The following is a 13,340-nucleotide window of genomic DNA, read 5'->3' on the forward strand; positions in this document are numbered from 1 at the left end:
ACAAAATTCCCAGATTTAGTCCCTGAAATACTAGTATATAAATCAAGAAGAAGGGTAAAGAAAGAAGAGTTAAGCGATACCAGTCAGCTGTGAACATGTTAAGAGCTAACCCTGGCAATGCTACAACTGGGAGTGGATTCAGCTGAATAAACACACACAGGAGGCGGCAGCTTGGCTGTGGGGGGGGGGGTCCCTGCTGACATTCAGCTGCAGCGCATGGCATAAAGCTAACAGGGGCTAATGTCTGTGCCCCACAGAGCTATGTCAACACTGAAGTCACTGTGTGCCCAAAGCTTTCCAGAAGCTATAGAATTCCTTTTTCCTTTTTTTCCCCTCCTTTTCCTCCAAAGAAAGAGAAGAGGCAAGGAAGACTGATATTGAGGGAGAGTACAAAGAGATCCTGACCTTACAATCTTACAGAAAAGCACTCGTGTACACTGTCATTGTTTAAGATGCTTTCACACACACTATCACTAAACTGTGTTAAACTGAAATGAAGACCATCAAAATTATTTACATAAATAATTCTGTCTTGGGGAGAAAATAGCATAGAACATATATGAAGAACATCAGCTAACCAGAATAAACCAACCAAATTACTCACATTTTTTTCAAGACTTACCTCTTTAATAATGGGCTTTCTTGTAAAAATCAAATCTACACTAGGCAACTGATAGACTACAATAGTCCACTGTTGTATTTTGTTCTAGAGATACTAAGACCAAGTGCAGTAAGACAAGAGAAGGAAATCAAAGGTATAAGAATTAGAAAGCAAGAAACAGTCATTATACAGAGATTGTAGGATGAAAACTCAGAAGAAATTACAGACAAAATATCTGTATAATTAAGAGTCCAGCAAGGGACTTCCCTGGTGGTCCAGTGGTTAAGAATCCACCTTCTAATGCAGAGGACGTGGGTTCTGCATCCCACATGCCACGGGGCAACTCAGCTCACGTGCCACAACTACAGAGCCCACGCGCTCTGGAGCCCACACGCTGCAACGAAAGATCCTGCATGCCGCAAGGAATATCCCGCGTGCAGCAACTAAGACCTGACGCAGCCAAAAATAAAACAAATAAATAAATAAATATTTTAAAAAAAAAGAGTTTAGCAAGCCTGGCACATATAAGATCAACATATAAAACTTAACTGCATTTCTCTACAAGGAACAAATCTTTAAAAAGTGTAATTAAAAAGAGAGAGAAAGAGAATCTTGATAAATAAAACCAAAGAAGCATCTGGGGATAAAATAACAATAAAAAGTCAAACTATTATGCAGAAAATCATAATTGTTTCAAAAGCAAAACACCAAGGTATAAATATTATTTTTTTTGTATATAATCCCTTAATTTTTCCATGGCAACCATCAAATAAGGCATATCAAAGACTCTTTTGCACATGCTTCTGTAAAAATGTTAAGTAGATAAAAGAAATCTTTAAAAATTAATAAAATTTTTTTGAAAATCAATTTAGGTAGTAAACAGACAATACAAAAGATTGCTTCATGTTTTAGCAGCATGTTGAGAGGAAATAAAACCATATGGGATCTTCATGGGGTATTTAAAAGGAAAATACATTTGTTTTCTTGACTCTCACCAATTTTATCACATAAACTCCAATAAATACATGTGTTATCATTATTTTCATTTATCTCCTACATCCATATTTACTCATCACGTTGTATTTTCAATTTGAATACTTAGGTCTATGACCATAAAATCTTTCACTTCACTTCAGCTGACTGCATACTTTTAGGGGAAAGTTAAACATGCACTTACCCTATGACCCAGCGATTTCACTCCTAGATATTTCCGCAAGAGAAATAAAAACATGGCCACAAACACATCTGTATAAAAATGTTTACAACCGCTTTATTCATAAGAGCCAAAACTGGAAACAACCCCATCAACAGGAGAACGGATAAATTGATTATGCAATATCCATGCAATGAAAACTACTCAATATTAGGATGACTATGGATACATGCAACAATACGAATAAACTTAAAAAAAAATATATAGTACACTGAGCAAAAGAAGCCAAACACAACAGAGTACAGACTATATGGTTCCATGTATAGGAGGTTCTAGAGCAGGCAAAACTAATCTAAAGTGAAAGGAATTAGAACACTATCTATGTGCTGGGGGCAGGGAAAATACTGATTGGGAAGGAGCTCAAGGGAACCTTATGGGATGATGGAAATGTTCCATATCTTCGTAAGACTGCATTATACGACTACTGGCATTTGTCAAAACTCATGGAACTATGATACGGAAGATCCATGTATTTTGCTGTATGTAAACTATACTCCAACAAAAAATAAATATATTAAAAGAGAAAAAAGTAACAGATATAGGTCAGAAAAGGGAAAAGCAAATAAATATTCAAGAAAATTTCTTAACAAGTAGGAATGACTTCACTTAAAAGAAAGAAGGATAATTTAGTTGATTTTAAGAACACTTCCAGTTCCAACATGTATTATGCTCTATCACCTAATTCAATTGTAACCCTGCATTCTTAAAAAGGTTAGAGAAGAAAACAGAAGCTTGGGGCTACAGAGACTCATTCAAATATACAACAACGTATGGAAATCACCATCAACAATTTGCCTTATTTGCTTCAGATATCTCTCTCTCTCTCCCCCACCCCTCACTGTTGCTTTTTTAAAATTCACATAAGTGATGTCATCTGTTCTTGATTCTCTTTGCAAATTGCTCATGTTACTCAACATAATGTGTCTGAGAATGTAAACTGGTATAGCCACTATAGGAAACAATAATGGAGGTTCCTCAAAAAATTAAAAATAGAACTGCCATTAGATCCAGCAATTCCACTTCTGAGTTTTTATCCAAAGAAAACAAAAATAACTAACTCGAAAAGATATCCGCACCCCCATGTTCACTGCAGCAGTATTTATAATACCCAAGATATAGAAACAACCTAAGTGTCCATCAATGGATGAATGGATAAAGAAAATGTGGTGTGTATATCTATACACATATGTGTATAGATATACACAATGGGATATTATTCAGCCATAAAAAAAAATAAAATCTTACCATTTCGGGGGGGGGAACCACAAGCTCACAGATAGAGAACAGATTGGTGGTTGCCGGGGGGGGGCGGACAGGGAGTGGGTGAAATGGGTAAAGGGAGTCAAAAGGTACAAACTTCCAGTTATAAAAATAAATAAGTCCTGGGAATATAATGTACAGCATGGTGACTATAGTTAATAACACTGTATTACATATTTGAAAGTTGCTAAGGGAGTAGATCTTAAAAGTTCTCATCCCACGAAAAAAAAGTTCTTTGTAACTATGTGCGGTGATGGATGTTAACCAGACCCAATGTGTTGATCATTTTGTAATGTATCTCAATAGCAAAATATTGAAACTAATATAATGTTATATGTCAACAATACTTCAATCTTTTAAAAAAGTGTTTGAGATTTATCCACACTGATATACATAACTCTAGTTCATTCACTTTTATGAACTGTATAATACAGGTTTCACAATTCCTTATCCAAAATTCTAAAATCCAAAGAGCTTTAAAAAGACTAAATTTTTCTCCAAGCTTAATGCAAAAACCTGACTCAACTGCTATGAGGCTATTTACCATTTATTTATCCAATTTAATATGAATATTCCTAAGTTTTGCTACAGATTTAATATGTTTGATTACTGGGTATTGTCCAGATCCCAATGGGAGTATTACACAATATACAGTTTATATACTGGATTACCTTTCAAAATCTGAAAAAAATCTAAATTCCAATATACATGTGCCCTAAGTATTTTGGAGGAAAGGACTGTGTACTCATATTCCATTTTGTGAATAAATACCAACTTATCCACTCACCTACTTGAGGAACAGTTAGATGTTTTTCCACTTTTTCACTGTTACAACAAGCACATGTACATCTACCTGTCTCCTTGTGCACATGTGCAAAAGTTTCTCTCAAGGAGACATACAGAAATGAAACTGCCAGGTAGTAGAGCGTGTCTTCAACCTTACTGGTCATTTAAATGTACCTTTTTCAATTTACTATAAACAAGATGCATGACACAGATGATAAAAGGGAGCAGATATCCAGCCTATAACTTTCATATCTACAGAACCATTAATCATATAACACTTTCCATTAATCATAAAACCACTTTCCTAGAAGGAAATTTTTGGTGGAAATGGATTGGGTTGCTACTTAAAAAAAAAAAAAAAAAGCTAAATGATTGTGCATTCAATTCCATCCATAAGGAATAAAGACACTGTTTTCAAAGAAAGTTATTACTTATGAAGCTACTTTAATTAGCAGAGCCCTAGTATCGCTGTAAGGCTTGAGAATTTTTTTTAAAAAGAAAAAATTCTGGGCTTCCCTGGTGGCGCAGTGGTTGAGAGTCTGCCTGCTAGTGCAGGGGACATGGGTTCGAGCCCTGGTCTGGGAGGATCCCACGTGCCGCGGAGCGGCTGGGCCCGTGAGCCACAACTGCTGAGCCTGCACGTCTGGAGCCTGTGCTCCGCAACGGGAGAGGCCGCGATAGTGAGAGGCCCGCGCGCCGCAATGAAGAGTGGCCCCCACTTGCTGCAGCTGGAGAGGGCCCTTGCACAGAAACGAAGACCCAACACAGAAATTAATTAATTAATTAATTAATTAATTTTTTAAAAAAAGAAAAAGAAAAAATTCTATCCATAGGATCTTTTCTCTCTTAAAGAAGGAATGAGAGAAGAAACAGAAAAAGATTGGAAAGAATCCTAATTTCTCTCCGCTCACCCTATTTCCTAAAATGGCATCTTTCCCTGAGAATCCCCACAAAATACAGCTACTTTAATCTCAGTACCAAAATTTTGATGTCAAAGATTCCTATAAAAATGATCTTAGGGGCTTCCCTGGTGGCGCAGTGGTTGAGAATCTGCCTGCCAATGCAGGAGACACGGGTTCGAGCCCTGGTCTGGGAAGATCCCACATGCCGCGGAGCGACTAGGCCCGTGAGCCACAACTACTGAGCCTGCGCGTCTGGAGCCTGTGCTCCGCAACAAGAGAGGCCGCGACAGTGAGAGGCCCGTGCACCGCGATGAAGAGTGGCTCCCACTTGCCACATCTACAGAAAGCCCTCGCACAGAAATGAAGACCCAACACAGCCATAAATAAATAAATAAAATTAAAAACAAAACAAAACTAAACTAAATTGCAAAGCAAAATTATAAAAAAAAAAAATTAAAAAAAAAAAAAAAATGATCTTAGAGGGCTTCCCTGGTGGCGCAGTGGTTGAGAATCTGCCTGCCAATGCAGGGGGCTATGGGTTCGAGCCCTGGTCTGGGAAGATCCCACATGCCGCAGAGCAACTAGGCCCGTGAGCCACAGCTACTGAGCCTGCGCGTCTGGAGCCTGTGCTCCACAACAGGAGAGGCCGCGGTGGTGAGAGGCCCGCGCACCGCGATGAAGAGTGGACCCCGCTTGCCACAACTAGAGAAAGCCCTTGCACAGAAACGAAGACCCAACACAGCCAAAAATAAATAAATTAATTAATTAAAAAAAAAAAATGATCTTAGAGATAAGGACACTGAAAATCTGAAAGCAACAATAATCAACAGTTTCAAGAATTTCCTTTCTATCCCTTTCATATTTATTGGAAAATAAATAAATAAGCAGGCTTCTTTTTTCTCTCAGGTATTTGAGAAACAAAAAAGTAACACAGGGATACCTGATTCATTACTAATGTTTAAAATATTTTTAAACTAAATTTATGAATTGGGATAGATGCTTATATAATTCTTTTTTTCTGACAGCTTTTAAGAACACATTCTTTGATCCCCATATTATACGGAAAATTGGCTTTTTAAATAAAGCTACTTGCTTAACCCAAGGTATCTAAACAAAAACAAGAAAACTTAAATGAGAGGTTCACAAAGGAACATTTGATGACGTTAGTGAACCTAAAATATTTCATATTTCTTATACAGACTTAAGCAAAAGAAAATATGAATCCCAACGTATAGACAAGTGCCACAAAAACACAAAACCTACAGGAACACAAGAACAGCACTTTATCCTAGGCGGAAAAATGAACCCCTAGCCTATTTCAATACCAGAAGAATGATAGATTCTGAGAGGGCTCTGGCTACCTTGGGAGTTCTCTCCATCAAGAACAAGAACTAGGGACTTCCCTGGTGGCACAGTGGTTAAGACTCCATGCTCCCAATGCAGGGGGCCTGGGTTCGATCCCTGGCAGGGGAACTAGATCCCACATGCATGCTGCAACTAAGATCCGGTGCAACCAAATAAATAAATAAATATTTTAAAAAAAAAAAAAGAACAAGAACTAGTAATTAACATGAAAGAGTCCATTTCAGACAATTCTGCCCACAAAGGAGGCAGTGCTGTTGAAAAATAAACTTAACCAAACATTGGAGAACAGAAAAAAAATACTGAAGTATAATCCCTCACTGACGGAAGAAAGATCTTTAGTTAGTAGCAGGCATTAAGCTCCCTGACAGAGATACAATGGCAGGTGGGTATAATAAACACGGTCTGTCTCCATATAAAGGCAGATAAGACAGATAACGGTGGATAAGAGAGTCATCAATCCCAACAGCAACAAAAATACACAATTATAACTGCAAACAGGGATAAAAGCTATAAATCCAAGGTAGTAAAAGATAAGAGAAGATTTGGGGGCTGGGTGAGATCTGAAGAATGAGTTAACTTCCATTAACTATTTAAAGACACAACACCTCTACTGTGAGGAGAAGACTACTTAGGTGAAGACCCTCAAGAAGGAGGGGGCACAGCACATTTGAGGGATTAAGGAGACTGAGCCCCAAGGAAGTGTGACAAGAGTTTTGGACTTTAAGGGCAACAGGAAGCCCTGAAAAAGTTTTGAGCAGAGTATGATCATCTCTACCATCATCACTAATAGTGATGCCGGGCACATACTACCACATTTAATTCTTAGAACAAGTACATGAGGTAAGAATTATATAACCATTTTACAGATGAGGAAACTAAGGTTTGGGAAGACTTAGCAGCCTGCCAAGCTCACATAACTAGTGAGTGGTGGAGCCAGAATTCAAACATCACATGGGCACTTTCAAAAGCTCAGACTGGCTGCAATGAGGCTGCACATCAGGGGGAAACAGAAAGACTGGGGAAAATTGGGAGACCGCTGCAATAATGTCAGCCAACAGCGACATGACCAAACTATGACAGTGGCTGTGGGGTGGGAAAATGGATGGCTTACAGAAATACTTCAGAGGAAAAAGATCACCAGGATTTGACTGGCAGGGTGGGAAACGAGGGAGTGAAGCAATCAAGGAAAATTCTGAAGTTTCTGACTTAAACACCATGGACAAGTTGGTGGCACCATAAACAAAAATGGGAAAAAATAAGGAAGGACCAGAATTGAGGGGAAATCTTGAGCTGAATGTAATGTGCTTTTGAGATGTTGAGAAAAGGTTTGAGGGAGCAACTGGGCATGTGGGTCTGGAGCTTAGAGGAATGATATGAGCTAAAGATGTTAAGTGTGGAAGCTCTGATACACAGATGTTAACTGAGGCCAAGGTAGTGAATGAGCCTTCCTAGGAAAAGAAAACACAGCAAGAGGAGATAGTCATAGGACTGATTCAACATTAGATGGCAGGCAGGGGGTAAGAGGCGGGCAAAGGAGACAAGAGGAGCAGTCAGAGAAGTGGGTAGAAATCAGGAAAACAGTGTCACAGAAACTGAAAGAAGTTGCTAAGGACCCTTTCTCTAAGGGGAGAACACAGACCAAGAGAGATTTGGCTCTGGGTTCAATTCCTGGTTCCATCAGGATGACTTCAGTGAAGTTAACTAAATACTCTGAGCCTTAATTTATTAATCTATACTATGAACATTATGAAACTGAATCTACAGGGTTATTATAATAATTAGCAGTAAGACAGAACACCTATCACACTGTAAATTATCAATAAATGGCAGTTACTGTTGTTGCTCCTGTTTGTAAAATCAAAAGGTTTGGTTAGTGGCTTATTGAACCCAGCCCTGGGAGGCCCAGGGGTTCTAAATAACATCTTCAGGGAATGACTGGCAGGGCCACACTGGGGCATCTGGGCTCCCCAGTCCTGTCTCAATCAGAACAGCTTTGCCTTCTTTTTCATTTTACTTCTTAAAATAAGTTTTAGGGACTCCCCTGGTGGCACCGTGGTTGGGAATCCACCTGCCAGTGCAGGGGACACGGGTTCGAGCCCTGGTCCGGGAAGATCCCACATGCCGCAGAGCAACTAAGCCCGTGCACCACAACTACTGAGCCTGCGCTCTAGATCCCGGCTCCACAACAAGAGAGGCCACCGCAATGAGAAGCCTGCACCCCACGCCACCCGCCGCAACTAGAGAAAGCCTGTGCGCAGCAACGAAGACCCAACACAGCCAAAAAAAACACATTAATTAATTAATAAATAATAAGTTTTATTTTCATATCTGAATAATATTCATTTGAAAAAAGGGGTCTGCAGCTTAAAGTGTTTTTCAAAAAGCAATGACTGGATCATCTCAATAGTCCCTTCAATTCATTTGGATTACAGCTTGTAATTCATTTTTTTTTTCTTTTTTTGAATTTTTGAAGTTTATATTTTTATACAGCAGGTTCTTATTAGTTATCTATTTTATACATATTAGTGTATACATGTCAATCCCAATCTCCCAGTTCATCCCACCACCACCCACCCCCCCGCCACTTTCCCCCCTTGGTGCCCATTCGTTTGTTCTCTACATCTGTCTATTTCTGCCCTGAAAACCGGTTCATCTGTACCATTTACAGCTTGTAATTCTTCACCGAAGTAAAACATGTGAGAAATAAGGACAAAACCACACACTTGATAACATAATCCCTAACATGAACCTTATTATTTATGATTATTTAATTAGAATAATGGTTATAAATCAATTAGCTCTGTTTATCTACTGAAAATTGTACTAGGGTCAGTGCCATTACTGCCACCATTGAAGCACCACAGCCTTATAATAGCAATTTTTTGTTTGTTTGCTTAAGATTATAACCGCATGAACAGTGAAGAAAAGAGTTAAGCAGCATTAAAATCACAAAGGGATTTCTTTTTTCATGAAAAATAAAGTTGGTTAGTGTGCTCAAATTAGTGTTTTCTTTTTGAAAGCCCTGCATGAAGAAAGCCAATTAGTAAAGAATCAAAATATCTCACCAGCCTTTTCTCATTGAAATCAGTACCTCTAAAAACTTTCTTTTAATATCCTTTTCTTATGCTATTGATTGTTTGTAACTAATCACTTTCCATGTCATCATTGTGTGTGGTCCTCTTGTGATAATTATCCCACACTCTCCAGTTTAGTCTGTTGGGCAATCACCACTCTGGTGCAGCTGAAAATTCTCAGGGACACTAGCTTGAATCTCTATGGCACAGATGTCCTAATACTTCATTTTAAAATGGGACAAAGGTTTTACAGAGCCTTGCTGATCTTTTGTCCCAGACACTGGCTGTCTTTTTCATCTAGGACATAATCAAAAATGTACTGTATTAAAAAAAAATGTACTGTATAAGTTTTTTAACCACAACTTTAGAATTTATACTCTTCAATAGTAAGTCAGTTCTCTTAAATGACAGAATTTGCTCCTATTTAATTGCTGGAAATTTTAAGCAATTAAATAGGAGCGGACAGTGGATCAATAGTTGTCTTCATTTTAACAGCTCACCTAATAATGAGGAACATGAGAACTGCATCTGGAAGATTTGGTGTGAAAGGAAATGACTTCTGAAAGGCTGACTGATTTATTTGTGCTGATACTGGCACAGACTGCCCTACTTTAGGCAGGATGGTTAGGGAAGGTCTCTTTGAAGAAGTACCATTTAAGCTGACACCTGAGGCAGCCAGCATATAAGAGTGGGGTAAGAATGTCTGGCAGCACATAAGAATAAAGAGTTAAGAATAGCATATATATATATATATATATATATATATATATGTATATGTATATATATGTGTGTGTGTGTACACATATATATTTGAAGGACATTTTTTTCAACGCCCTATCAGCCATTAATACAAATTGAAAGCCTGTTATAATCAAATCAATGTAGTCCTGGAAAAAGAATATCAACAAAGAGATCAATGGAACAAATCTCACAATAATTAAGCACTTAAGAAAGAAAAAGGAAATGCCACAAACCAAAAGAAAAGAGACTGATCACAGTATCTAGAAAGTTTTTCAATTATTAGGAAAACATCAAAATAAATACGTTCTCCCCACACAAAATTAAAAATAAGTTCCAGGAAGATTAAAGAACTAAGTATAAAATGCAAATTAATTAGAAAATAAAAAGAATAAATATAAACATATTTAATGATATTCAGATAGGGAAGGACTTTCTAAACAAAAAAAGAAATGTAAGAAATTACAAAAAAATTACAAATTACAAATGTAAGAAAAGTATAGTACATTTTACTGCTTAGAAATCTAGAATTATAAACATCAAAAGTCAAAAACTAATGAGCAAATGACAAAAACTAAAAATTATTCACAACTGTGAAAGTACTTTATGCTCACTATTGAAAAAGCCCATAAAAGTCAATGAAATACTAAGACCTTCCTGTCCCCAAGAGAAATTAACAAATAGGAATATACCAATCACAGACAATATGCAAATGGACAATAAACACATGAAAATGTAAACAAAGAATTGCAAATGAAAGCAAGGTAAGACAAAACTTTTTAACCTATGAAAAAGGTAAAAGTTTTTTTTCAGGCAAAAGATTTTTAAACATTATATGAACAGGTAAGGTGATACATGCATTCTTACACGCCTGATCACCTAAAGTGGTCCAACCCTTCTAGAAAACAGTGTGTTAATAAGTATATTCATCTCTTTTATTTTATAAGCACAACTGTATCATCCTTAGGAAGCAGAAACTATCTTCTAGCAATGTTGCTTTTCTCTCCAAATATAAGGAGGATAATATAGTAATTTGTAGGGTAATTTTTGTAACATTTTCTCATTACAAAGTAATAAATATAAGTGTTAAACATTTTAAGAATACATAAATTTATATGGGAAAAACTCTCCTATAATTCCTTTGATCCCCTCTGATGAATAGACTCAATTTTTTAACAACCTATCATAGGAAAATAATCAGAAATATGAAAATGTATTAATAAAGATGGCCATAACAGTAATACATATGACAAAAAAAACTGAAAAGTGGGGAGACCTTCAAGACGGCGAAAGAGTAACACATGGAGATCACCTTCCTCCCCACAAATACATCATAAATACATCTACATGTGGAACAACTCCTACAGAACACCTACTGAACACTAGCAGAGGACCTCAGACCTCCCAAAAGGCAAGAAACTCCCCACGTACCTGGGTAGGGCAAAAGAAAAAAGAAAAAACAGAGACAAAAGAATAGGGAAGGGACCCGCACCAGTGGGAGGGAGCTGTGAAGGAGGAAAGGTTTCCACACACTAGGAAGCCCCTTCACTGGCAGAGACAGGGCGTGGCAGGGGGGAAGCTTCAGAGCCACAGAGGAGAGCACAGCAACAGGGGTGCGGAGGGCAAAGCGGAGAGATTCCCTCACAGAGGATCGGTGCCAACCAGCGCACACCAGCCTGAGAGGCTTGTCTGCTCATCCGCCGGGGCGGGCGGGGGCTGGGAGCTGAGGCTCAGGCTTTGGAGGTCAGACCCCAGGGAGAGTACTGGGGTTGGCTGTGTGAACACAGCCTGAAGGGGGCTAGTGTGCCACAGCTAGCCAGGAGGGTGTCCGGGAAAAGTCTGGAGCTGCCGAAGAGGCAAGAGACCATTGTTTCGGGCGCGTGAGGAGAGGGGATTCAGAGCACCTCCTAAATGAGCTCCAGAGACGGGCGCGAGCCGAGGCTATCAGCACGGACACCAGAGACAGGCATGAGACGCTAAGGCTGCAGGTGCAGCCACCAAGAAGCCTGTGCGCAAGCACAGGTCACTATCCACACCTCCCCTCCTGGGAGCCGGTGCAGCCCGCCACTGCCAGGGTCCCGTGATGCAGGGACAACTTCCCCGGGAGGACACACGGCGCGCCTCAGGCTGGTGCAACGTCACGCCGGCCTCCACCACCACAGGCTCACCAGCATTCTGTACTCCTCCCTCCCCCCGGGCCTGAGTGAGCCAGAGCCCCCGAATCAGCTGCTACTTTAACCCTGTCCTGTCTGGGCAGGAACAAACGCCCTCAGGCGACCTGCATGGAGAGGAGGGGCCAAATCAAAAGCTGAACCCCGGGAGCTGTGCGAACAAAGAAGAGAAAGGGAAATCTCTCCCAGCAGCCTTAGGAGCAGCGGATTAAATCTCCACAATCAACTTGATGTACCCTGCATCGGTGGAATACCTAAAGAGACAATGAATCATCCCCAAATTGAGGCAGTGGACTTCGTGTGATTTTGCCTGTATAGCTTTGCTTTTACCAATTGTCCTAGGGTTCTGTCTGTCCGTTTTTTGTTTTTTTTCTTAGTATAGTTTTCAGCGTTTGTTATCATTGGTGGATTTGTTTTTTGGTTTGGTTGCTCTCTTCTTCTTTTTTTAATTACTTTTTAATTCTTTTATTTTCAATAATTATTTTTTATATTTTATTTTAATAACTTTATTTTATTTCTTTTTTTTCTCCCTTTTCTTCTGAGCCATGCGGCTGACAGGGTCTTGGTGCTCTGGCCGGGCGTCAGGCCTGTGTCTCTGAGGTGGGAGAGCCGAGCTCAGGACATGGGTCCACCAGAGACCTCCCAGCTCCACGTAATATCAAACGGCAAAAGCTCTCCCAGAGATCTCCATCTCAACGCTAAGACCCAGCTCCATTCAACGACCAGCAAGCTACAGTGCTTGACACACTATCCCAAACAACTAGCAAGACAGGAACACAACCCCACCCATTAGCAGAGAGGCTGCCGAAAATCATAATAAGGTCACAGACACCCCAAAACACACCACCAGACGTGGACCTGCCCACCAGAAAGACAAGATCCAGCCTCATCCACCAGAACACAGGTACCAGTCCCCTCCACCAGGAAGCCTACACAACCCACTGAACCAACCTTAGCCACTGGGGGCAGACACCAAAAACAACGGGAACTACAAACCTGCAGGCTGCAAAAAGGAGACCCCAAACACAGTAAGTTAAGCAAAATGAGAAGACAGAGAAACACACAGCAGATGAAGGAGCAAAGTAAGAACCCACCAGACCAAACAAATGAAGAGGAAATAGGCAGTCTACATGAAAAAGAATTCAGAGTAATGATAGCAAAGATGATCCAAAATCTCGGAAGTAGAATGGAGAAAATACAAGAAACGTTTAACAAGGACCCAGAAGAACT

General features: G+C 39.6%; 1 protein-coding gene and 1 long non-coding RNA gene across 22 annotated transcripts in view; one reads left to right on the forward strand and one right to left on the reverse strand.

Moving 5' to 3' along the window:
• Positions 1-4,651, forward strand: part of LOC309608715 — a 117,167-nt gene extending 112,516 nt beyond the window's left edge. Inside the window, exon 2 of the long non-coding RNA XR_014233081.1 lies at positions 889-4,651. This is a non-coding gene — a long non-coding RNA (uncharacterized lncRNA). The remainder of the gene's footprint in view (positions 1-888) is intronic.
• ERC1 (ELKS/RAB6-interacting/CAST family member 1) overlaps positions 1-13,340 on the reverse strand; it is a 417,262-nt gene that overhangs the window by 340,329 nt on the left and 63,593 nt on the right. The gene's annotated exons all lie outside the window — the stretch shown is intronic.

This window comes from Balaenoptera borealis (assembly GCF_965194805.1).
Source record: "Balaenoptera borealis genome assembly, chromosome: 13".
Lineage (NCBI taxonomy): Eukaryota > Metazoa > Chordata > Mammalia > Artiodactyla > Balaenopteridae > Balaenoptera > Balaenoptera borealis.